This window comes from Acinonyx jubatus, chromosome A2, assembly GCF_027475565.1.
Source record: "Acinonyx jubatus isolate Ajub_Pintada_27869175 chromosome A2, VMU_Ajub_asm_v1.0, whole genome shotgun sequence".
NCBI lineage: Eukaryota > Metazoa > Chordata > Mammalia > Carnivora > Felidae > Acinonyx > Acinonyx jubatus.
This window is the reverse complement of record NC_069383.1, coordinates 16,778,992-16,805,442: the sequence shown is the minus strand read 5'-3', so window position 1 is coordinate 16,805,442 and position 26,451 is coordinate 16,778,992. Positions and strand designations below refer to the sequence as shown.

The 26,451-nt window shown below is 39.9% G+C and overlaps 1 long non-coding RNA gene across 3 annotated transcripts in view; it reads left to right on the top strand.

Annotated features, from left to right (window-relative positions):
* The window catches only part of LOC128314707 (uncharacterized), a 120,506-nt gene that overhangs the window by 80,132 nt on the left and 13,923 nt on the right, over window positions 1-26,451 (top strand). For 2 of the 3 annotated variants that reach the window (XR_008296610.1, XR_008296607.1), the window contains 2 exons: window positions 2,226-2,304; window positions 6,379-6,540. This is a non-coding gene — a long non-coding RNA (uncharacterized LOC128314707). Of the gene's footprint in view, window positions 1-2,225; window positions 2,305-6,378; window positions 6,541-26,451 lie in introns of those variants that run through there. The other variant, XR_008296608.1, reaches the window with a different exon arrangement.

The window sequence follows — 26,451 nt, the reverse complement described above, 5'->3', positions numbered from 1 at the left end:
TTGCTAGAGCTGCAATAGTACCAAATTGCAGGGCATGCTCCCTGTGTTGTCCCCTGGGAGGCTTTTGTCAGTGAGTGGTGCCTATAGTCAGAGACGCCTGCTTCCAGCCGAGTGCTGGGGTTACAGTTGGACAGGTATATGCAGTTATCTTACCTTCTCCCTGGGACAAGAGTCACTTTGGAGTGTTGCTTGCCCCTCTCAGGGTTGCTTTCACACTGCCATACTTGTGGCACTGCTTTGGATGGACAACTGCCAAGGCCAGGTTGAGGGGGCGGGTCCACAGAAGAGTGCGGGCCGGGGGTCACACTGTTAGCGAGGTTTTAGTGGGTCTGCTGTGGGAGGAGACTAGGAGCCAAGGTCTAACTGGAGGAGGTAGGTTCTTGGAAGCACATGGGGTGGGTGTACTGTTAGCATGCTAGGTGGAGAATGTTAGTGTTATGCTAGTTCCCGCAGGTGTCCATGTCTCTAGGCTGAGTGGCAGGACATGGAATTGGTGCCTACCACCTCTTTTGTTCTCGAAGTGTCCCAATGGTTCTTGCCCCTCAGAGGGGCACAGGCTCTGAGATTAGTAAACAAATCTCCCTCCTGTATAGGCCAGGTGTTTTTCAAACTGCTTTTATGCTGTTATCTCAGTGCGGCTGTTTGCTATGCTGTATCGTTAAGGATAGGGACTCCGTTGCCTCTTGCCTTCCAGCTTTCCAGGAGTTGAACACACTGAGCCAGCCAGGAATCCCTGAACCCACCGATTTTTAAAGTTCCAGGTGTTAAGTTCCATTGATTGTAAGAACTTGCAAAATTAAACCCCTCTGTTTTTCAAAGCCAAATGTTATGGGGATTTGTCTTCCCAGTGTGGGTCCCCTGGCCTGGGGTGCCTAGTGTGGGGTCTGCTCCTCTCTCCTGTGTCCATGCCCAAGGTGTCCTTCCCTTCCGTGGACAGTCTCATGGGTCCATTTAGCTCCCAACTGCATGTCTACCCTTCCTACCCTCTTGATGGGACCTCTTCTTTGTGTTTAGGTACAGGAAGTCTGTTCTGCCAGTCGTGGAATTGTTTTCTGGGTTATTTACACTGATGTGGGTATTAGATTTGTGGAATGAGGTGCGTCTAGAATCCTCCTACCCTGCCATCTGTCTCAAAAAGTCAAATATCAAATAAATTTTAACTTGTTTCTGGACGCTATGCCTCTGATGACTGGATTCTGTTACGGTTTCCAGTGAGGATTTTTGTTTTGTTGTAACTTTAACAGCTAATTATCTTGCTTGGACTTAAACTACCCACTTGTGGGTGGCATCTGACCGTTCAATACAGTTCTTTGATTTTTTTTGGTGAGCTGCTTTGGGTCTACCTGATACATGTGTGATTCACATTTCGGCCAGAGATTTGGGCAGAAATTTACTTAAAGCTTTGGATTCCGTCTCTCTGGTTCTTTCCTCTTTAGGGTTCTTCCTTCCTTATCCGTTGGCTGTGGTTTCCCTAAATGCTCTAGACTAAAATGAATGTAGGTTTTTCTAGCAGAGGTTTTGCCATTCTGCATGGTGGAGACTGTGACCTGTCCTAAGGCTGAAAAACTACAATAAATGAAAATTTTACCCTATGCTGCCTTCTTCTTCCAAGTGTTGACACCCCTCCTAGGTCTCCATGCTTATATTCACTTTCAGTTGACTTCAAATAATTGTGTTTTGTGCTTTGACCAGGCCTTATAGTTGTTTCCTGAGGAGGGCTGGTCCCATGCAAGCTTATGTAGCTATGATGGAAGTAGATGTTCTCCTGCTTGTTCATTTCTTCTTTTACAAACTTGTGTTTTTTCCCCTTTAAAAGTTTGAGTATTAGTTAATGATTTGTCTATAATGCTTCTTTTCCACCTTCCAGGAATTTTTTTTTTTATTAATTTTACGTAAACGTTTTTGTCCTCTACTCTTTTTCAATCTTTGATGTTTTCCTTTCTTGTGCTTTCTTTTTTTATTTTTCTTTTCTGGTTTTTATGTTAATGACTTAACTGTTATTTTTTCGTTTTTATATTGATTTAATTATTTTTAATTTTTACGTTTGACTGCTGTAACTCTTTGGTGTTACACAATTTCCTTTGATTATTGCTTTAAAAGTATCCCCTAGATTCTTATATCTTCATTGTTCTGATTTCCATTACTATTAATTTTTTAACTAAATTGCTGACACCTTTATCCTTTCATTCAAGAGTTGTCTAATACAAAAATGTTTGAATTTCCAGATTGCATATGACCCCAAGAGACACGTGTGCAAGATTCAGAAGGTGGACAAGAAGAAGTGGCCATTTTTATGTTCAGATGGTGAGTGTCGAACTTGAGGTAATGTAGCATGCATGCGCGGTCACTCCCCTGCTCATTCAGCTGTTGGCACGGGCAGTACCTAACCCAGCCCCTCCAGCTACCATCAGATCTTCTGGTTGGGTTTCTCAACTCCTGGTCAAGGTGCATGTGCACCTTTATTGTAAAAGGTGCCAGATCTCCAGCATCATGGAGGTAGGTCAGAGACAGACCGGTTCCAGTAAACTTTATGGATTCTTCTACATTTCCACCAGTTACAGGTTCCTCTGCTCTCCCTGCTTCATAAAGATTTCAAGTCCAACCCAGCCCCAGAGGTAACGGTTTGCCTAGATTTGTCCACAGATGCCACCATTGGGCTCGGGCTACTATTTATTGTAAATCTCTTTGTCCTATATCATTCATAAGGATAGCTTCTCTGATAAAACCCTGATTTCAAAAATTGGTACTGGAAGTGGTTCCAAAAGAACAAGAACCCTGGAGAGGGATTCTCTGAAGTGATTCTGCTGAATATGCATTTGTTACTATTTTGTTGTTATTGATGGTCTGATGAGGTTGAAAACCATTAATGACCCTCTTTCCAGTGGTAAAGGAGACATTGATGGTTCATGACATACATCAGCACAATAGTTTCTTAAATTACCACCTAATTTAAATTTTCTTAAATTAAATTAGACATCTGCAATGACATGCTGATAGAAGAAGCACAACTTTGGTAGAGGAAACAATTGCTGCCCTAGAACATGTTAGAGAAAATAAGCATAATGAAGTTGGTTGGTTGGTTGGTTATTGCTATATTACTTGAAGAAGTTAGGGGAAAAAGTTCCCAGTCTCAGGTTCTAGTTACGGGCCAGAATAATTTTATTATTTAGCTAACAGTAACCCCTTATTTTCTGTGGCTTCAAGGCATAGAATTCTGAAAACCAAAACTGGAGATGTAGTCCTGAAAGTGAAGTAATTGTAACACAAATTGATTGCCCAATACCCTCTGGTCTCCTTTGTTGAAGTTAGGCTATTAAGTGTGAGGGAGGGTTTTCCAAAAATTGGAATGGGGACATACAGGCAGATTTTGATAAAGCTGGGGACCTTTTCCTCTTTTTTGCCAACTTTCCTTTACCCATAAGCAGCCCCTTATGTCCATTCAGGGTCCTGGTCTCCTCTTACCGGAAGAACCTGAAAGGATCTACTCAGAACTACTCAGAAGAATTTCATAATTTCACAAGTTCAGGTGCCTATGATCTTCCTTAGGAACTGTCCCCACCACGTCTCATTGTTTCCAGTCCTTGAAATAGATGCAAATAGTAGTCCCAGAGTTTAAAGTATGAAGTGTAGCCTCTGACGGGGTGTAATGCACCCAAAAAGAACTGCAGATATTTGCAATTAGAACATACTATCGTATTGGGTCTAACATATTGCTGTTGGTGAATTAAGACATGATTTTATATTCAAACGTTGGCACGGGTTGTTGGAAGTTACCCTAACAGTTGGCTTCGGTTGACTAAAAACCTGGACCCAAAAGAATGAAGATGAAATGCCAGACCCTCTTTGGTATGTTTAAAAAAAAAAGTAGGGCGTGCCTGGGTGGCTCAGTCAGTTGAGCCTCCAATTCCAACTCTTGATTTTGGTCCAGGTCATGATCTCGCAGTTTGTGAGTTTGAGCCCTGCGGGCTCTGCACTGACACCATGGAGTATGCTTGGGATTCTCTCTCTCCCTGTCTCTCTATCCTCTCCCCCTTTCTCTCTTTCTCTCTCAAAAGAAATGACTACACATTTTTTAAAAAGGTATTCAAACGTTTAGGAAGATGGGAATGCTATAGTAGACTAAGGCTTGCTCATCTCCTCCCTAAATATATCCCCCAAGAAGTTCCGGAGGACACTTCCCTCCCTCGCAGGGGCATCTCCTGGTGGCTGTTCTCTAGCTCCAGGTTTGGTGGTTGGAATTACTGGTGTCTGGCTTGCCTGATTTCAGTGATGATGATGATAGGATTCCGTGGTGGCACTACTCACCAGAGACAAGACATGCGTGAATAGTAGAAAAAATGGCGGGGCCAAGATCAGTGCTAGGAATGGTCTTACTGGCAGAAATCTTTGGTATTAGCTAGTGGATCCTGCTATCTCTAGAACTGATCTCCAGGACAGCCTACTAGAATTTTACTTAATCTAAGTAGAAAGCTCTAGGATTGGTGAACAGAGGACTAACTGAAATCGTGGCCATTACAAATGGAACAGAAAGTTTAACTGAACCATAAAGGCATCATTCCCAGCTCCCCCAAGTTACCAAATAGCTCTTGTAGTAATCATATCGTGGGGATCAAAACAACCTGCAACTGAAATTAAAAAGCAGTTACAGAAGAGAGATCCTAGTGATAGAGCAAAATCCCACCTTGGTAGAAGAGCAGTCCAACTGGTGGACAGATCATGTGTCAAGGTTATGATTTGGGGTTGCACATATTATGCTGAGCCTGTGAGCTCAGGCATTTCTTGGGTACTGTGGGCATGCTGGAGGTCTTGCTGGTGTGATTATGGACAGTGCAAACAGAATATTGAGCAAACTGGAAGATACTAGGAATTGAGGAAGAAGAGAGAACATACCTAACTTCACAATCATTGTGGAGCACTAGAGTCTCAGACCTGATGCTTTGGGGGTTTTCAAAAAGGCCAGTAAATGAACATTTGCCAGTTGTAGTCTTGGTGAGGCCTAGCTCTACTGAGATTTCACTATATCCTGATAAACCTTGGGCTTTTTCATGTCTCATAAATCTCCTGTAACTCCTTTTATGTAACTACATGAATAGTGATTTAAAATTGATCGGTGAGGTCTTCAGGATTTTTCTCAGTATTGAGTGTGTATTAATATCTGATTTTTCATTCAGCACAATCATATGATTGATACTTTGATGTAATACAAAGGGCCCCTATGCATCAGTACTCCTATATCCCTTGGGTAAATTCCTAGCAGTGCTATTGCTGGGTCATAGGGTAGGTCTGTTTTTAATTTTCTGAGGAACGTTGTACCCCAATGTTTATAGCAGCACTCTCAACAATAGCCAAATTGTGGAAAGAGCCTAAATGTCCATCAACTGATGAATGGATAAGGAAATTGTGGTTTATATACACAATGGAGTACTACATGGCAATGAGAAAGAACGAAATATGGCCCTTTGTAGCAACGTGGATGGAACTGGAGAGTGTGATGCTAAGTGAAATAAACCATACAGAGAAAGACAGATACCATATGTTTTCACTCTTATGTGGATCCTGAGAAACTCAACAGAAACCCATGGGGGAGGGGAAGGAAAAAAAAAAAAAGAGGTTAGAGTGGGAGAGAGCCAAAGCATAAGAAACTCTTAAAAACTGAGAACAAACTGAGGGTTGATGGGGGGTGGGAGGGAGGGGAGGGTGGGTGATGGGTATTGAAGAGGGCACCTTTTGGGACGAGCACTGGGTGTTGTATGGAAACCAATTTGACAATAAATTTCATATATTGAAAAAAAAGGGTATCAAATGTGTAGTAATTATGCAGAAATTAATCTATAGTGGCTATTATGGACTGCACACTTGTATTCCCCGCTCCTAAATGCATATATTGAAATCCTAACCTCCAGTGGAATGGTATTAAGATTTAGGGCCTTGTGGCACCTGAGTGGCTCAATGGGTTGAGCACCCAACTCTTGATTTTGGCTCAGGTCATGATCTCATGGTTCAGCTCAGTGCGTCAGGATCTGCTCTGGCAGCATGGAGCCTGCTTGGAATTCTCTCTCTTCCTCTCTCTCTGCCCCTCCCCTGCTCTCTCTCTCTCTCTCTCTCAAAATAAATCTATAAACATTAAAAAAATAGATATGTGGAGCCTTTAGGAGGTAATTAGGTTCTGATAAAATCATAAGGGTGGATGAGATTAGTATCCTCATAAGGAGTGAAAAATGAGAGTTCTCTCTCTCTCTCTCTCTCTCTCTCTCTCTCTCCCTCTCCCTCTCCCTCTCCCTCTCCCTCTCCCTCTCCCTCTCCCTCTCCCTCTCTCTCCCCCCCCACCCTTCCTCCCTCCTTTCCTCCTTTTTCTTCCTCCCACCCCCTCTGATACAGCAAAAGTATAGCTGATGGAAATCCAGGAAGAGGGCTCTCACCAGACACTCAGCACCATGACCTTGGACTTCCCAGGCTCCAGTACTGCACAAAATAAATGTTTGCTGTTTAAGCCACTTAGTCTGTGGAAATTTGCCATAGCAGCCCCCACTGACTAGTATAGCAGCATAAGTCATGCTTTGTCCTGTTGGAGTATTTATTTAAATAAATATTAATTTAAATTAAAATTTAAGACCGGATAATTCCATTTGAGTTCCTGGATAGGAAAAATGTGTGAGAGATATTGCTGGAAAACCCAGAGAGCCAGTTTACATGATTATGGATTCTATCCAGTTAATCAGGATACTGACAGAAAGATCACATCTCATATATATATATATATATATATATATATATATATATATATATATATATATGTATATATATATATATATATATATATATTCTACATTGCCAAGGTATTTTATTCATTACTAATACTTACTGTACTTTGTATATTGAAGTATCACTAAAAAGGAGCCCATTATGGAACAAGATGACAGAAAGAAAATAAATCTCCCTAGGTTGCACATTACTTATCTCTCCCCTACTAAATTTTCCTTCTCAGATTGATTAGGTAGCCAGAACATGGTCAGATACTTTGATAATGACACAGTCTGTACCTACATTTTCTATGCAACTTTATGTAGCTCATATACTGTAAGAAGTGTCATTCCAGTCTTGAAGATATTTCTTGACATATAAGAACTCTCCTCTCCCTACTAACCATCTTGAAGTCTCTCTGGTCTCTACCTTCATAAAATGTGAGAAGAGGCTTCTTCCAGAAGGTTATTAAAGTTTGTTTTGCAGTCCACTGGTTGGGACTGAGGTTTCCTGGTAATTTAATTTTGATGTGTTTCCTAACTTGGGTTTAATTCTATTCATCCCAATAGATGTCAGAGTAAAGAGGTACTTATTACTATGAATATGTATTGTAGTACTATGAAGTTGATGGTATTTTAAATAATTTAATACAGAGCATTTCTACTGGAATAATTTTAATGACCCATATCAACTATAGAAATTTCCAAAACAGTTACATGAAATAGAAGTATCACTTGGAAAAGGCAAGCTGTGCACTAGAAGTTATCCCATGGGGCCACATTACATTGACTAATATTTCATTGGTTCAGGGGCTGACCCAACTGACTCTAAGACTGAATTATCAGCATACTAATAAGGGATACATATGGCAGACTGAACTCCTATTAACCATGTTAGAGAGCTGAAATATAAAATCATGACCCCCAATGTATTAATTATAGCAATGAAAATAACTATATCTCATGCTGCAATACTCACTTTGACATGGCATTGATTTTCTTCCTGTATGTAGACCTCAATGGGGATATTTTCTCAGTGAGGTCAGTCTTGTCAAATCAGTGGGTTTGGGTGTGGAAGGTGTTACTGCTTACGTTTTCCCTTCCCTGAGCATGCTCATACGGCATTACAGTGTGGGCCGCTGCAATCCTCCTTTCCCTGTGCTGACCATCCTTTTTCACCACCCCACTCCCTAGACTCTTAGTTCTGATCAGCGCACCCTGTGTGACATCCATCTTGTACCCCTCGATCCCTTGAACTTGTAGGCATTCTTTTAAAGTTGGCTTTGCATGTGACCTATTAAATGCTAATTTTGTAGATTCACTTTCAGATGATGAGACCATTCTTTTTAAAATACATTTTCAAACTCTTGGAGACTGCCTTTCTGTAGACTCCAACTACTGATAATAGGTGAAAATGATTTTACATAACTGATTAGAAATAAGCAATATGGTAACTTAAAGTATGAAAAGAGAAACCTAGTTAGGAATTATGAAGCAAAGTTCATGACAGCCATTAAGGAAGCTGTTCAAGGTAGATGTCAGAAAAAACATCTTCATGATTCTTGGGAAGAATGTGACTTCTTTTGAGAACCACACATTTATCACCAAAACTAGACAAAAGACAGTAGAGTATAAAAAGTTAGAAACCCATATTAAACCAGTTTTCCCACCCTACTATTAATTTTTAATGAGAAAAATAAATACATCTCAAGCTATAGTAATCACTTTGACATGGAATTAATTTATCTCTTCTGTAGAGATTAATACCTATTTTTTCAGACTAAACTAACTTTATCCATCACATTGACAGTAGCTGTGGGCTCCTTAAAATCTGATGGATAACATGGGCCAGCAGAGCCCAGGGGACCATCTAGAGTCATATTTCAGAGAAGAAATATTCCTGGCAAGGGAAAGAATCTTAGCATAGAAAGTGGGCATTAAAAAATAAAGACAGGCATTGGGAGGAAACATAAAGAATATCATCATTCACCTAGAATTCCATTTAATGTTTGAAGGGAATTTTCATTTTTTTCTTAGATGCTCTGGTATCCTCAAGACTAAAATACCTTATCGACATAGTCAAGTACAGCAGCACAGGGCAAATAATCTTTAGCAGTCCTGAAATTCAAGCTACCTAAATTTTTATTTATTTATTTACTCCCTTATTACTTACTTATATATCTTTCTCTTCCTTTCTTTTTTCCCCAATTTTACTATATAAAGGCCTAATCTCAAGAGTGGAAATAGTATCATGTATTTTGAGGAATCAGAGATAGAACTAATCAGCGATCCAAAGAAACAAATAATTATAAAGGATCAATTAATACAAAGGTTATGAGAACTTCTCAAGCTTCCTTCCTTCGACATTATATTTACTTTCGCTGATTTTTAAAAATTATTATTTTGAGTCGAAGGAACTTTGGATTTTAGCTACTTTGTCTCTCTCTTTTTAAAAACTGCAGGGTGATGGGTATAACTCGTTATACTTTACCTGTTGGGATCAACACTGGGTGTTGTATGGAAACCAATTTCACAATAAATTATATTTCATAAAAAAATAAAGAAAACAAACTCCGTTTAAAGATAAATAAACAAACAAACAAACAAACAAACTGCCATCCACAACAGGTAAAGATGCTGGGAAGGTAAGTTTCTTTCCTATTCGTATAGTATGAAATTATATAAAAAATGGTCAAGTTTATATTCATGTCTTGGGAAAATTGAGAAGTTTAGCAATACCAGGCTTTGACAAAAACAGAGCAATGGAAACTCCCGTGCTCTACCAGGCGGGTGTAAATTCTGTAAAACAAATCTGCAAGAATTTAGTTGCTTCGGAATCCCATGGGCCGGATACGCAATTCTTCCCCTGGGGTTTGCAACAGCTGTCTTTTTCCCCCACTGCTGCCACACATGACTCAATGACCTAGTATGTGCTAGATCCTAAGGCTCAAGTTCCAGGGCTGCTTGCGCCACGACCCCGGAGTCCTTTCCCTGAGTCCTTTTCTAATTAAGGTCCCGCTCAATGTTGACGGTTGTGTGTCACCTGGAAGACGGGCCAGGGCAGTGCGGGGTGTATTATCTCCATGACCCAAAGAGGCCAACCAGGCCCTGTGCTTTCTTTGTGGTAGCTGATGTAAGGTGCCGCAGTTCTAGTCTTTTACTTTAGAATGGTAGATCTCCCAGAAGCCCCCTCCCAGTGGACCCCTAAAAATGCCACCAAAGTGTCACTTCCCTAAATTTTCATATGACTCACTTTTCACTCTCTGGAGCGTGAGTGGCTTACCAAGGTCTCCCACATACAAGCCACCTCTTGTTCGTCCTGCCCAATTGCCATGGTATCACTGACCTAGTAGATGGCTTTGATTTTTGCGGGATGTCCAGGGGGCCCCGGTCAGACTACATCATGACAGAGAATGGGAGTGTTAATTCAGTTCTGAAGCAAAACTATGACTGAACTGTGTCGAACCCACAAATGCAAACGGTTTCTGATTCTCCTTTTCTAACTGGAATCGTAAAGAATACATTGGCCAAAGCAGTGACTGCCTACAATGTAACCGTGGGCATCATTTGTCTGCTCTGACAGTGATATTAGGTCTGGCACAGCAGCGTTAGCTGGGGCTGTTCCTTAGTGAAACTCGCAGTAGCCTACAGTAATTTTTCAAAATCCTGTCGGGTTTTTTTCAGGAGCCATACTTTCAAGTTAAAGAGCGGTTGGTTAAGTACTACTACCCACTATATATATGTGTGTGTGTATATATATAATATATATATGGTTTTTTTTTTTTTTTTTTGAGACAGAGACTGAGCATGATCAGGGGAGGAGCAGAGAGAGAGGGAGACAGAGAATCCAAGGTAGGCTCCAGGCTCTGAGCAGTCAGCGCAGAGCCCCAGGCGGGGCTTGAATTCACAAACCGTGAAGATCTCTAGGTATCAATGTGGAGTCAGGTGCCTTGTCAGGACATCTCAAAATGTTTAGGTACTCTCTTGTCCCCAGGGTAAAGTCAACCTTTTAAGTATCCACAGATCCATTTGGGGAAGGAATGAAGGAATCATTATAGTATTTTCTTGCCACAGTATTGAAGAGTCTCTTCTTCTAGTAACCTGGATGTTTCCAGTCACTGGGTTCTGCATATTAAAATTAGCTCAGATTTAATAACTAAACAAGGAATCACAATTCCTTTGCGAGCGAACACCCCTCAGCCTCCTGCTTTTCTGTTCTTACCTTTTCCTGGTTGTAGATGTTTAGCATCATCCTTGTTGGCTGCCTCACCTTCCATCTTATCTCTAGGAACACCAGACTCCATTATTATCTCTCAGACTCCCTCACAGTGAAGTCCAGTTGGCTGTCCCTCCAGCCTTGCCAGTTATTAAAGGAATTGCAGCTCCCCCCCCCCCCCCAGGCTACTGGCTTTTAAGCATTGACAGCTGATTACTTGGGGGATTCAACCTCCCCTTGGTATTAACCAACCCAGTCTGTGACCACGCTAAATCTGGTACCTTACATGTCACGGAATTCAGTGCTAAAATTCCACAGGTATTGTCCACAAGCTCACACATTAGCTGAGATTTTAAAAAGCCATTCCGAAGTTCTACTGAGCCCGCAGCTTCCAACAATGCTGTATGTCTCAGGGCCAGTGGATCCTGTGGGCGCTGGATTATTGCAATGCCTTTTTTCTTGCTTCCTTTTTTTTTTTTTTTTTTTTTTTTTTTGCTGTAAAATGGGCCCTCGTATGAGGCGTATTCTCAGGTTGTAGTAATTCTGGCACTCTGTGAGCCCTTGCACAATGAGGGTGGCCGAAAAAATAAGCTCATATCTAAAATGTGAATCTAGGGGCACGTGGGTGGCTCAGTGGGTTAAGCGTCCAAGTTCAGCTCAGGTCATGATCTCATGGTTCATGAGTTCAAACTCCGTGTCAGGCTCTGTACTGACAGCTCAGAGCCTGGAGCCTGCTTCAGATTCTGCCTCTCCCTCTTTCTCTGCCCCTCACCTGCTCATGCTCTGCCCCTCTCTCAAAAATAAATGAACATTAAAAAAATTTTTTTAAATGTGAATCCCAATAAGGATAACTTGGTTACGCCCTCCAGAATGCACCATTCCAATCTTATCTGACTGCAGATAAGAGCTGCTGTATATATGTGTACACAGAGAATATTTTGGAAGAATACATATAAATATGTTATATTATCTCAAGAAAATGTTGGAGGGTTATTAATTTTTTCCTAATATATTTTAATTTTGTTAGATTTATTTTTAAAAATGTGAAGAGAGCTACTGTGAAGAATCTAACAAATGTTTATAATGTGTTTATAATTTTTAGGTAGTTTTTCCTTGTCTTATTTCCCTAGTTTACAATTCCTGAGTTAAGCTGGTAAAGAAATCATTGCTTGTATTATAATAGGAATTTCATGATTTTGCCTCATCATTGAAGGGAAGATAATTCCTTGATATTTAGAAAAAGAGAACAAAATATGTTTATAACAAAGTACAGTGAGCTAAAATACAATAGGAAATATAAGGGGCCAAAACTTAGAGGCCTATAAAAATGTGTAAGTTACTCCTCAGGTACACCTGAATGTTGGTATTTGTGTATTTCACCTCTATAGAAGGGCATTGGGAGATTCATCTTCTTATCTTGTGTTTTATGGCTGTTACTCAACTTAATAACTTCCAGAAGTAATTTACATACAAATAGCAGACTAGTATTCCAGTGGTCCTTATTTAAATATGGCTAAATATTATAATACATATTGGTATAACTTTGAGTTTATACAATTTCTGTTTTATATAATGGTGGGTAGAAAGTGGCTACAATGTAACTCTTGATACAATTTGTTATTTAGTACCATCTTGGACAAGTTATTAGCCTCTCTGAATGTTAGTTTAACAATGAAATGAAAGCATTAACAGCCCCATCTCTCAGAATTGTTATGATAATGAAAGAGATAATCCTCAATAAGCACCTACAGCAGTGTTTTATATGTAGTAGGCACTCAGTAAATCTAAGCGATTAATATTGCTTTCAAAAAGTTCTATGTTTTCAAGTCCATTATAGGATTTGATCTATAGGAAAGGATAGTTAATAGTATCTACCCAGCACAAATTGCCATATCTGCAAATGTGTGTAATACATAGTTGTAACTACTAACTTCACCTCCATTAAAAGAAGTTGAGCCCAAGGAATGTTGAGCCCAGAAGTGCGTATTGAGCAATGAAATGTTAAAGTATAAGAGTGTTAGGTAGTGAATGGATTTTGAATCTAGTCTGGACAGAGATATAACAGACATGAACAAATCAGTGTATAAGCTAAAGAATTGGGAGAGAAGACCATGGTTCCGCTCTTGCAATGAAGTCTGACATTGCAAACAGAGGAACCATAGGGACACGGCACCAGGGAGAGAATAAAGTGGTGTATTTCCGTTTGGCAGGAAGGACGGACAGGCAGCCCAGTGTTTGGGAAGAAAGGCAGACCCTAGCCTGATAAAATAGTGAAAAGGGCCCTTTCGGAAAGAATTGACATCAGACTTCTAGCAATACTGCAGGCTTGCCTGGGATTGTGACTTCCAGTGGAATAGGGTTCTTAACTAAAGGGTACCTGAAGTAGATTTGGGGATCCATGACTTTAAACAGGAAAAAAAAATCATGTTTATTTTCACACATCTCAGCAGAAATAGGACATTTTCTTCCGTTGCAAATGTGGGCAACAAACCACAACAGTATTAATAGTGTTTGTGACTTTGTCACCAATAGAGACCACAGATAGTCTCATCATGTCACAACTTTGCAGACATTTACAAACACTATTTATATGTATCACCTTAGTGATTTGACTGAAGTTATCTAGATCCAGTTATCTAATGTGTAAATAGTGAAGCAAACTATTTGTATATCAAACATTTTTCTTAGTATAGCTCCTCTGTATTTCAGTTTAATTGGAATCATTTATAATCCAAAGTAATTTATTTACTTTGTAAACATTTATTCATTTTGAGAGAGAGAGAGTGTGAGTGAGGGAGGGACAGGGTGAGAGGGAGGCTGTCAGCACAGAGCCCGATGCTGGGCTTGAACCCAGGAACTGTGAGATCATGACCTGAGCCACCCAGGCACCCAATAATGTAATTTATTTTAAGTATAAAAACACAGTTCTGTGAAGGGATCCATAGGCTTCTCTAGCCTCCCAAAGGAGTTCCCCACCTCTTTATCCCATGAGTTCTCCACCAGTCGCCTGGTAAAGGGCTCCATCTGTTAGCTTTCTGCAGGATTCTTATGTGATTGATAGCTAGGACAGTTCCTATTGTTGTCTGTGTGGATAAAATAAGGAATTGTCACATCACCTCTCCTACTTTTTCCTTTTCTCTCCCCTGCGCCCGTTCTCTTCCATTTAAATGAATTCCCCTCTCTTAGCACACTCTTGGAGATGAAAGGGATAACTTCAAGCAGGTAGGGATTCAAGCAGAAGGGCTTAAATCTGGAAGCAGAGATCTCCACACATGGATGGGAGCTGCTGAAAGGGAGGAGAGGAGCGGGAAGAGGAGAGGAGCGGGAAGAGGAGAGGAGAAGAGAAAAAGATAATGGGAGAGGAGATAAAGTTGCAGATGTTAGGAGGGAGAGTCTGGCCCAGCAGACATAACCCATAACTCAGCATCCAGAAGATCTAGGCATATGCCACAGGTTGGCCAGAAGCCAGCATCAGGGAAGTCCAGGAAAAACATGAAAATGTTTGCTGAAGTATTGCCCAAAGAATATGGTATAGCAAGCACTCTAAGATCAGGCAAAATGCACACATGTACCCTGACGCACATCAGGCAAGTCTGTCCAGATGTGGTAAGAGATTGAGAGCAGAGCTCCATCTGGGATGGTGATGGTGTGGTTGGGGGTTGAGGGTTGAGAGAGAAAAAACAGAGCCTAGTCTTGTAAAGGCTAGGGCTGACTTCAAGGAAGTTAGTTAAGGACGTGGTGGAAAGGCCTAATAACTTGAGGAGGCTTTATCTCAGGTATAAGGCATGATTCTGTATGTTCCATGTGGAACACAATGTGGCAAAAAAGCGAGACTGGCTTGATGCTGAATATCCTACTGTTGAAACAGAGGACAGTTCACAAGGCTCATATTGGGATTAAGTCTGCTGGTCAAGGTGACCTCATTTATGCTAATAGGAACGGAGGGCTGTGGAGGCAGAGAACCAGAAAGTTTCTGACAACCGGCCAGCTCTCTAAACCTTATTCAGTAAGGAATCGATATGTGACATTAGGCATCCAAAACATGAAGCAAAATGTGTTATTAAATCTGATCTCCTTGGATCACAAAGAAAATAACAAGGCAACAGTGGTAGAAGAGAAAAAAAAAATAATCAAGAGAAAACGACTAGGTGGCCAGAGGCAAAATGTATGACAGATGCAAATGGCCTTCATTATTTCTCAGTTGGAAAATTCCAATAACTTCCTGAATTGTCTCTCCATCTTAAGTGCTTTGCTGTTCAAATGTATCTTATAAACCACTTCCAGGTTACAGACTAAAATCCTTCAGTGTCGGCCCTGATACGCCAGTCTTCTCCTAAAAACACTAGTAACCCTTTGTTGTCTGACAGGCTTCTTTGCTTTCCCTTCACATTTCTGCACAACATGGTCCCAGTCCATGTCAATGCTTATTTCCTAGTATTCCTTATTTTTAATAGTTTAATATTAAACATACTGAAATAATGTTTAAATGCTTCATTTTTTTTTTTTTTTTTTTTTTTTTAGAGGGAGAGCGCAAGGAGGGGAGGGGCAGAGGGAGAGAGAGAATCTTAAGCAGGCTCCATGCTCAACACTGAGGCCGACAAGGGGCTCGATCCCACAACTCTGGGATCGTGACCTGAGCAGAAATCAAGAGTCGGGTGCTCAACCGACTGAGCCACCCAGGCACCACTTAAATGCTTCATTTTTAATATTTTCTTTCTATTTTTGACAAGTATGCCCTTCTTGGAAGAATGGCTCTAGTTCATTTTAGTGTGAATCCGGGAGGCTGCCAATCTAAACACTATGGACTTTTGACAAGACGAGTGCCATGTGGCCCAAGGTAGGCCAACCAGGGTCCTTTTCCCAGGAGGAATGTCCTATGAATGCAAGATCACAGAGGGACCAACAATGATTGGAAATGAGTCACATGAGGCGTTCTTAGGCTGCTCAGAATATTTGTGTCTTTTATGGGTTGTTTTTTTTTTTTGATGTCGCTCTGATCCTCTATGCTTCCCTAGCCTCTCCTACTCAGTTCTTTGAGCCACTGACTATCCTTTCACAAAATTTCTTTGCACACGCACTTCCATTTAAGAACAGCAGTTTCTATTGCTTGCAACCAAAGAACACCGAATGACGCAGAAATTGAGTACAAGAGCACAGGGGAGGCTACTAGGTATAGAATAGGGCGCAGACCCCCAGAGGTTATGGAAGTGTATGGAATCAGTTATCAAGCTGAAATGTCATAAAAAGCAATGAGATTGACCTTACCATTCTAAGCTGGGAAATGAAGGGCCCATGATACATAGCGAAAAGCTGGCAAATGAGGTTATTGGTGGGACACTGGGACACTTTTAGGAAACTGAAACTTTCAGAGACAGGTGGCTTTTGCAGTAGACCTGGCTAAATTAAACTGAGGAAATGGTGAGCTCAAAGGTTAACATCTTTGTGTTGAGGTATTGTGTTGAAGACATATTGGGTTGAAGACTCTGAAATCTAGAGTCTTCCTGGCACAAAACATCTCTCATTACTGTCATAGGACTAGGATTGATAAAAACCCAGGGGGCACCTGGGTGGCTCAGTCTGTTAAGCAGTTAAGTGCCTGACTTCAGATCAGGTCATGATCTTGTGGTTCATGAGTTCGAGCCCCATGTCGGGCTCTGCTCTGACAGCTCAGAGCCTGGAGCCTGCTTCGGATTCTGTGTCTCCCTCTCTCTCTATCTGCCCGCCCCCCCCCCCCCCCCCCGCTTGCGCTCTGTCTCTCTCTTTCTCTCAAAAATAAATACACATAAAAAAAAAAATACCCAACTCAGGATGGGTCATTCAGCTTGTTAAATTAGATCGGGTCAAGGGAGGACTTTGCGCAGCAATGATGCTGGGCCCGTTCCAGGCCGAAACTTTAAGAAAGCTTGGTGGCTTCCAACTTTGTGCCTTGGAGAATTCTGTGCTGCCAGGTGCAAAGGCTGGTTGCTATGCTGAGTAGACCCTATGGAGGCAGACAGTGCCAGGTAGAAAGAGCGAGGCCTGGAGGCTACATGGAGAAAAGAAGAGGCCTACCCATCCAAGTGTCCCAGTTGAATCCAGTTTGTCAGCTATTTTCACAAAGAAGCCAGACCTGAAAGGGAGCCATATTGGACATCCTAGCCTCTCAAGCTGATATCACAGGGAGCAAAAGAACCACGCAGATGTGTCCAAGTCAGCCTAATGGAAGGGTCATGAGATGATAAAGTAACGGTTGTTTTAAGCCACAAGGTGGTTTGTTATGGAGCAATATAAAACCAAAACATTACTCATTGTATTCATGGTCTGGGTCCTCAGCAAGAGTATAAATTCCATGAAAATAGGGGCTCAGGGGGTCCAGTTTGTTCTCTGCTACATCCTAAGCACCTATAACAGAGCTGGGCACTTAATAAACATGTTTAATGAATGAATGCCTAAACTCATTCATCTAAATTACTCATAGCTTGGGGTGTTTGGGTGGCTCAGTCTCAAGTTTCATGAGTTCGAGGCCTGCATTAGGCTGTGTCCTCACCACACAGAGCCAGCTTCTGATCTTTAGATCTTCTGTCTCCCTCTTTTTGGCCCGCCCCCACTTGCTTTCTCGCTCTCTCTCTCCCTTTCTCTCTCTCTCTCTGAAAAATAAATGTTAAAAAAATAAATTAGTCCTACCTATGGGGTGAAATGTATAATCAGAATTTAAAAGGGGACATACCCAAAGAGATTTTCAGGAATTAACTAATCTATTTTAATGTATATAAGTTATATAGAATACCATTTCTTCAAACAGATTTAGGAGATGCATTTCATAGGAGAATGGAATCTGATTTTGGATATGGTTAAATTTCTTGATAAGGATGCATTCACCAGAAAGTCTTCATTCAATGTTCCCAACACTGGTCAAGTTTCCAAGTTTGACTAATACACACCTAAACCAAATGCTCCCCCAAAGAAAATGACCTTAGATGGCCAAGTATCTTTTTGCTTAATATAGAGGGGAAGGAATTTAGAGGTTTCAGAAATGCTTGATGAGAGCATTTATACACATCTTGCCCATTCTCCTCTGGGCCACAACCCAGAATAGGTCCCTGTCATTTCTCCCTTTATCCTTGGTACCAGACAAGAGTTGGTAAATCTCTAAAGAAATTGGTAAGAGTTTTAATTATTAGCTATGACTGTCTTAAAAGCATACAGCTTTTGGATTTAGAAGTCAAAGATTCGTATGACTAATTGTGAGCATCTCAATTTGTTGGTCATTCATAGTAACTATAGTAAACGTGTGTAATTCTCAAAGAAGATTACTTTATCCTCTGTTTGACAGATCTGATAATCAAAAGAAAGAGGAAAAAAAGTAATTGTCTGTGGTTATTTTATGTGACCTTTGTTACTAAGGGAAAGTAATAAATGGGTACAATCACTATATCTGCTGTGTAGTCTCTAGGAGAATCCCTCCATTTCCAGGAGTTTAGGGATATGATGCCAGGATTTTTCATTTTCATTCCCTAATGTAAATTTCATTCCATTTTCAGAAAACAAAAGAAAATATGTGGTGATAATCTAGACACAGAAGCACCTTAGCCAACCCCATGGGTAACTTAATACAGACGTTACAACAGTTATATGCGTAGCAAATACAGCAAACAATTCTCTACTTGTTAAGGTTTTGCCCCTTAAAAAATCGCTGTACTGAAATCAGATATTGAGAGCTACCTGGCTTTTATTTTTCTTTTCAAATGAAAAAAATAAACTGTAGGTCTGCATTTCCTTGTGTACAAACACAATGTCCTTGCAGTACATTATTTTATTTGTGACCCCAACAGGATGAGCATTTTACTTTATTTTGGGTGCCTTGCTTAAAGACTGAAAGACTGAGAAGAACAGAAACTAGGGCGGGGGATGGACTGTGAAGACTGAGATACATTTTTCTCTGATTAAGATGTTCCATATCTTTTATTTCCGGGGAAATTCGAGTCTACATAAGTTTGAGGCAGGCATTAATTGCTGGCTGCTCAGAATAACATTATGCCCCTTTCTCTTGATGTAAATGTATTCTAAGACTCTATATCTTCTTTGAAAAGTAGATTGAAAATGCATTTATTTGACAGACTTGGAGCAGTTACTGACGGCTGCTAACGTTTCCAAATGCAGGAAAAAATGCTAACGTTTCCTTTTGCATCCTGTCTGCCTGATTGTGGCAGCCAAGATTTAATGGGCGCACACAGGAGAAAAACGTGGTGATGTAGGGAAAGACATGGAGAGAATTTTCCACATCCAGAGATGTTGATCTGCTTTTTCTTTAATTTTTTTTAAATTTTTTTTTAACGTTTATTTACTTTTGAGACAGAGAGACAGAGCATGAACGGGGGAGGGTCAGAGAGAGAGGGAGACACAGAATCTGAAACAGGCTCCAGGCTCTGATCGGTCAGCACAGAGCCTGACGCCAGGCTCGAACTCACGGACCGCAAGATCATGACCTAAGCCGAAGTTGGACGCTCAACCGACTGAGCCACCCAGGCGCCCTTTTTTTTTTTTTAAAGAAGGTTAATGGAAAGAAAGCCCTTTGCTTTATACTCCATTGGAAAATCTCATGACTAAAGGTTGATGATGTTCTAATCTTTATGTTTGAGAACTATTTTTAAGCAATTTAATTCGTGAAAGATAGTATTTTCTATTGCCTCATTCAGTGCTTCCTAAAGCATATTTACTTCCGGTTTTCATTTAAAGAAGTTAGAAAACAATTGAAGACTTTCAGGAATATGGAGTCAAGTTACATATTATGAAAAGAAAGTATGTGTCTCTTATTCCTCCAGAAATAGCTGTCTTCTTGGTGGATAGAAATGTAGCCTTTCTTTCCTCAAATAAGGAACCAAAAATGAAATTAATGTTTTTTATCCCACACGTCCCCACCACTACTATTTAGTAGAACTTTACTTAGCAGCTATTTAAGAGCATGAAATTGTGTTTTGAGTTCCATTGCTACAGAGTTAACAAGTTAGGGTGTCATTCCAGGAATGAATAAAATTGAAATGTCTTTATCCAAGATCCTCTTTGTCGATATGAAATGAATGCGACAGCATCACATATTCAGGATAAATCAGAAAGTCTGCCAAGAGTACAAGCACAGAGGATGCAGTCACTGAGCTGAGTAAGGACGCATTCTGGTCACCGAAGGAATATTTTCACCAGGGTTTTGGATACGCTGCTTTGCGCCCACCTGATCACTGGAAGGAAAGCTTGTCTTCACTATAAGGCCATTTAAGGGATTGCAACTGTTTTTCCTTTTTCAGATTTTCATCTCATTTTATTTTAATACTACTATAGTTAGCATACCTGTTGTTAGTTTCGGGTGTACAATACGGAGATTCAGCACTTTCACGTGTCACCCAGTGTTCATCGTGGCAAGTGCCCTTCCCAGTCCCCATCACCTATGTCACCCTTCTGGTCACCACCAGTTTGTTCTCCATAAGAGTCTGTTTCCCAGTTGGCCTCCCTCTCTCTCTCTTTTTTTCTTTCCTTTGCTCATTTGTTTTGTTTCTTAAATTCTACATATGGGTGAAATCATACAGTATTTGTCTTTCCCTGACTTACTTTGTTTAGCATTATACTCTCCAGCTCCATCCATGTTGTATGTTAAACATACATGTACACCGTGTACAATATCCTCTGTATGTTGTAGCAAATGGCAGGATTTCATTCTTTTTATGGCTGAGAAATGTTCTATTACACACACACACACACACACCCCACCTCTTCTTTATCCACTCATCTATCAATGGAAACTTGGACTGTTCCCATAATTTGGCTATTGTATATAATGCTGCAATATACATAGGGGTGCATGTATCCCTTTGGGTTACTGTTTTTGTATTCTTTGGGTAAATGCCCAGTAGTGTAATTGCTGGATCTTAGAGTAGTTCTGTTTTTAACTTTTTGAGAAACTCCCATACTCTTATCCACAGTGGCTGCAGCAGTTTGCATTCCCACCAGCAGTGCACAAGGGTTCCTTTTACCTTACATCCTCACCAACATTTGTTGTTTGTTGTGTTCTTGATTTTAGCCATTCTGGCAGGTATGAGGTGACATCTCATTGTGATTTTGATTGGCATTTCCCTGATGATAAGTGATGTTGAACATCTTTTCGTGTGTCTGTTGGCTATGTGTATGTCTTCTTTGGAGACCTGTCTGTTCCCGTCTTCTGCCCATTTTTTAATTGGATTATTTGTTTTTTGGGTGTTGAGTTATGTGAGTTCCTGATGTATTTTGGATACTAACCCTTTATTGGATACGTCATTTGCAATATCTTCTCCCATTCTGTAGGTTGCCTTTTAGTTTTGTTGATTGTTTCCTTTGCTGTGCAGAAGCTTTTTATTTTGATGTAGTTCTAATAGTTTATTTTTCCTTTGATTTCCCTTGCTTCAGGAGATAGATCTAGAAAAATGTTGCTACTGATGTTAGAGACATTACTGCCTGTGTTCTCTTCCAGAGTTTTTATGGTTTCATGTCTCACATTTGGGTCTTTAATCCATTTAGAGTTTATTTTTGTGTATGGTGTAAGAAAACAGTCCAGTTTCCTCCTTTTGCATGTAGCTGACCAGTTTTCCCAGAACCATTTGTTGGAGCCTTGCCTTCTCCCATTGGATATTCTTTACTGTTTTGACAAAGATTAATTGACCCTATAATTGTGGGTTTATTTCTGGGTTTTCTTATCTATTCCAATGATCAATTTGTTTTTGTGCCAGTACCATACTGTTTTGATCAGTACAACTTTGTAATATAACTTGAAGTCTGGAATTATGATACCACCAGCTTTGCTTTTCTTTTTTAAAAATTAGCTTGACTATTTGGGGTCATTTGGGATTCCATACACATTTCAGGATTGTTTGTTTGTTTGTTTGTTTGTTTGTTTTACTTCTATGAAAAATGCTGTTAGTACTTCGTAGGGATTACATTCAATCTGTAGATTGCTTTGGGTGGTATAGACATTTTAACCATACTTGTTCTTCCAATCTGTGAGCCTGGAGTGTCCTTCCATTTCTATGTGTCATCTTCAATTTCTTTCATCAGTGTTTTATAGTTTTCAGACTAGAGGTTTTTCACCTCTTTGGTTAGATTTATTACCAGGTATTGTATTATTTTTGCTGCAGTTGTAAATGGTATTATTTTCTTTCCCTTTCTTCTGGCCCATTATTAGTATAGAAATAAAACGTGTTTCTGCACATTTATTTTTGTATCAGGTGACTTGACTGAATTCATTTAGCAGCTCTAGTAGTTTTTTGGTGGCATCTTTTGGGTTTCCTACATACGGTATCATGTCATCTGCAAATAGTGAAAGTTTTACTTCTTCCTTTCCAATTTGGATGTCTTCCATTTGTTTTTGTTGTTCGATTGCTGGGGCTAGGACTTCCGGTACTATGCTGAATAAAAGTGATGAGAGTAAATAAACCTCCTTGTTTTGTTCCTGACCTTAGGAAGAAAACACTCAGTTTTTCCCCTTTAAGGATGATGTTAGTTTTTCATATATATGGGTTGTTTTCATAATATATGAGTGAGTTTTTCATACATATGTGGGTTTTTCACATATGGCCTTTATTATGTTGAGGTATGTTCTCTCTAAACTCACTTTGATGAGGGCTTTTATCATGAATAGATGCTGTACATTGTCAAATGCTTTTTCTGCATCTATTGAAATTATCATATGGTTTTTATCCTTTCTTTTATTGATGTGATAGATCACATTGATTGATTTGCAGATACTGAACCACGCTGCATCCTGGGAATAAATCCCATTTGATTGTGGTGAGTGATTTTTTAATTAATTAATTAATTTATTTGTTATAATTTATTGTCAAACTGGATGGGCATTGAGGAGAGCACTTGTTGGGATGAGCACTGGGTGTTGTGTGAATGATTTTTTTTTTAATGCATTGCTGGATTCGGTTTGATAGTATTTTGTTGAAGATTTTTCATCTATGTCCATCAGACATAGTGTCTGGTAATTGTTTGTTTGTTTGTGGTGTCTTTATCCGGTTTTGGTATCAGGGCGGTATTTACTTTGTAGAATGAATTTGGAAGTTTTACTTCTTTTGTTCAGAATAGTTTGAATAGGATCAGTATTAACTCTTCTTTAAATTTTAGGTAGAATTCACCTGTGAAGCTGTTGGGTCCTGGACCTAATTTTTCTTGGGAGTTTTTTGATTACTGATTTAATCTCCTTGCTAGTAATCAGTCTGTTCATATTTTCTATTTCTTCTTGATTCAGTGTTGGTAGGTTATGTTTCTAGGAATGTATCCATTTCTTCTAGGTTGTCTAATTTATTGGCATATAGTCTTTCATAATATTCTCCTACAATTGTTTGTATTTCTATGGTGTTGGTTGTTATTTCTCCTCATTCATTTGTGATTTTGTTTGAGTCCTTTCTCTGTCTCTCTCTCTCTCTCTCTCTCTCTCAGTGAGTCTGTCTAGAGGCTTATCAATTTTGTTGATCATTTTAGAAAAGAGCTTCTGGTTTCATTGATCTGTTCAATTTTTTTATTTTCATTTTTTTATCATTTATTTATGCTCTATTCTTTATTATTTACTTCCTTCTGCTGGATTTAGGCTTCATTTCTTGTTCTTTTTCTAGTTCCTTTAGGTGTAGGGTGAGGTTGTTTATTTGAGACTTCTCTTGGTTCCTGAGGTATGCCTGTACTGCTGTCAACTTCCCTCTTAGAACCACCTTTTGCTGCATCCCAAATGTTTTGGGCCATTGCGTTTTCATTTTTGTTTTTTTTCATGTACTTCTTGATTTCTTTTTTAATTTCTTGGTTGACCCATTCAGTGTTTAGTAGCATGTTATTTAACCTCCATGTATTTGTTTTCTTTCCAGGTTTGTTCTTGTGGTTGATTTCTAGTTCCATAATGTTGTGGTCAGAAAAGATGGATGGTATATGACTTTGACCTTTTTGAATTTATTGACTTGTTTGTGGCTTCATATGTGATCTATTCTGGAAAATGTTCCATGTGCACTTGAAAGAATGTGTATTCCACTGTTCTAAGATGGAATATTCTGAATATATTTGTTAACTCCATCGAATCCAGTGTGCATTCAAAGCCATGTTTCCTTGTTGATGTTCTGTTTGGATGACCTGTCCATCAATGTAAGTGGGGTGTAAAAGTCGCCTATTATTTTAATACTATTGGTTAGCTCCTTTATGTTTGCTATTAGCTGCTTTATGTATTTGGGTGCATAGATATTTACAATTGTTATATCTTCTTGTTGGATTGTTCCCTTTTATTATTATATAGTGTCCTTCTTTGTCTCTCTTTACAGACTTTGTTTTAAAAGGCTGTTTTCTCTGATAGAAATTTTGCTACTCTAGCTTTTGACATCCATTTGCATGATTCTTCATCCCCTCACTTTCAATCTATAGATGTCTTTAGCTCTGAAATAAGTCTCTTGTAGGCAGCATATAGATGAATCTTGCTTTTTAAAAATCTATTCTGTCACCCTATATCTTTTGATGGGAGCATTTAGTCAGTTTACTTCAAAATAATTACTTTTAAATTTTTATTTTTGAGAGAGAGAGAGAGAGAAAGAGAGCAACAGCAGGAGAGGGGCAGAGAGAGAGGGACAGAATCCCAAGCAGGCTATGCACTGTCAATGCAGAGCCCAACGCAGGACTGGAATTCAGAAACCATGAGATCGTGACCTGAGCCGAAATCAAGAGTTGGATGCTTAATCAACGGAGCCACCCAGGCACCCCACATTCAAAATAATTATTGATAGATATGTATTTATTGCCATTTTGTTACTTGTTTTTGCAGTTTTTCTCTGATCCTTTTTCTCTCTTCCATGGTTTGCTGGTTTTATTGATATACTTGGATTCCTTCCTAGTTTTGCGTATCACTTTTTTTTTACTTGTAGTTACCTTTTGGTTTATATATAACATCTTCTGCGTATAGCAGTCTATATTAAGCTGATGGTCACTTAATTTTGAACTCATTCTGTATTACTGTCCCCTCCACATTTCAGATATTTGGTATCATATTTTACATCCTTTTATTTTGTGCTTCACTTGACTGATTTTCAGAGTTAATTTCTTTTTTTTTTTTTTTTTTTTTTTGCCTTTGTGCTTCCTATTTTTCTTACTCTTACTTAGGGTTTTTGATTGCCACTCACCGAGTCCCCCTAACACTTCTTGTAGGGCTGGTTTAATGGTCATAAATTATTTTAACTTCTCTTTGTCTGGGAAACTCTTTATCTCTCCTTCTATTGGGAATGATCACCTTGCTGTATCCTTGGTTGCACATTTTTGCCTTTCACCACTAAATACATCATGCAACTCCCTTCTGGCCTGCGAAGTTTCTGCTGAAAAATCAACTGATAGCTTTATGGGGTTTCATTTGTATGTATCTGCCTTCTTTTCTCTTGGAAACTTTGAATTCATACTTGATCACTATTTTTTGCCATTTTAATTATTATGGGTCTCGGTATGGACACGTTTGGGTTGAATTTGTTGGGGGAATCTCTCTCACTCCCGAATCTGGATCTGTATTTCCCTGCCCAGATTCAGAAAGTTTTCAGCTATTATTTCTTCAAAAACATTTTACTGTTCCCCCACCCCCACCCCTTCCCTCTCTTCTTCTGGCATCTGTATAATGTGAATATTATTACACTGAGTTCTCTACATCTAATCTCATTATGCAGTATTTGTTTGTCTCTCTTCTCTTCAGATCGATTCCATTACTCTATCCTCCAGGTCACGGATAGGTTTCTCTGCTTCCTGTAGTCTACTACTTATTCCATTGATTGTATTTTTAATTTCATGTATTGAGTTCTTCATCTCTGATGGGTTATTTTTTTATCTGTCAGGGTCTCAGTGATATCTTCCACCCTTTTCCAAGTCCAGTGAATATCTTTATGATCATTACTTTAAATTCTGTATCAGGCATGTTACTTATTTCTGTTTTGCGTACATACATCTTCTGCCCTCATCTTGTCCTTTTCTTTCTTTTGGGACGTAATTCTCTGTCTCCTCATCTTGTCCATGTCTCTGTTTTTCCCGTGTGTTAGGAAGTCAGCTATGTTGTCTGCTCTCACAAGTAGTGGCTTTACAATGACGAGGTCCTGTAGTGCTGTGCCGTGCATTGTCTCCCATTCACCAGAACCTGGGACTTGGGAGGAGCCTCCTATCTATACTGCTTGTGTCCTGCCATTGTGTCCTGAGTCCCTTTTCCTTTCAGTCCACACATCTGCACAGACTATCGTGGGCTGTGCTTGCCCTTTGTGATGTTAGGGAGAGTAAAGGAAGCAGGTTCTGAGGAGGCAGGACCACAAAAGGGCCCAGGGGCAGGGCAGTGGTGTTAGCAAAATTTGCACTGAGCTGATGGTCCGGGGCTGGATCCCCCAGGCACCGCTGCTGCGCGGAGCTCAGGGCCCAGGCCAGCACATTTGGAGTGGGTGAGTCCTCAGGAGAACTCAAGGGCAGGGCATACTGCTAGAGGGCTAGGTAGCAAGTTTCTGT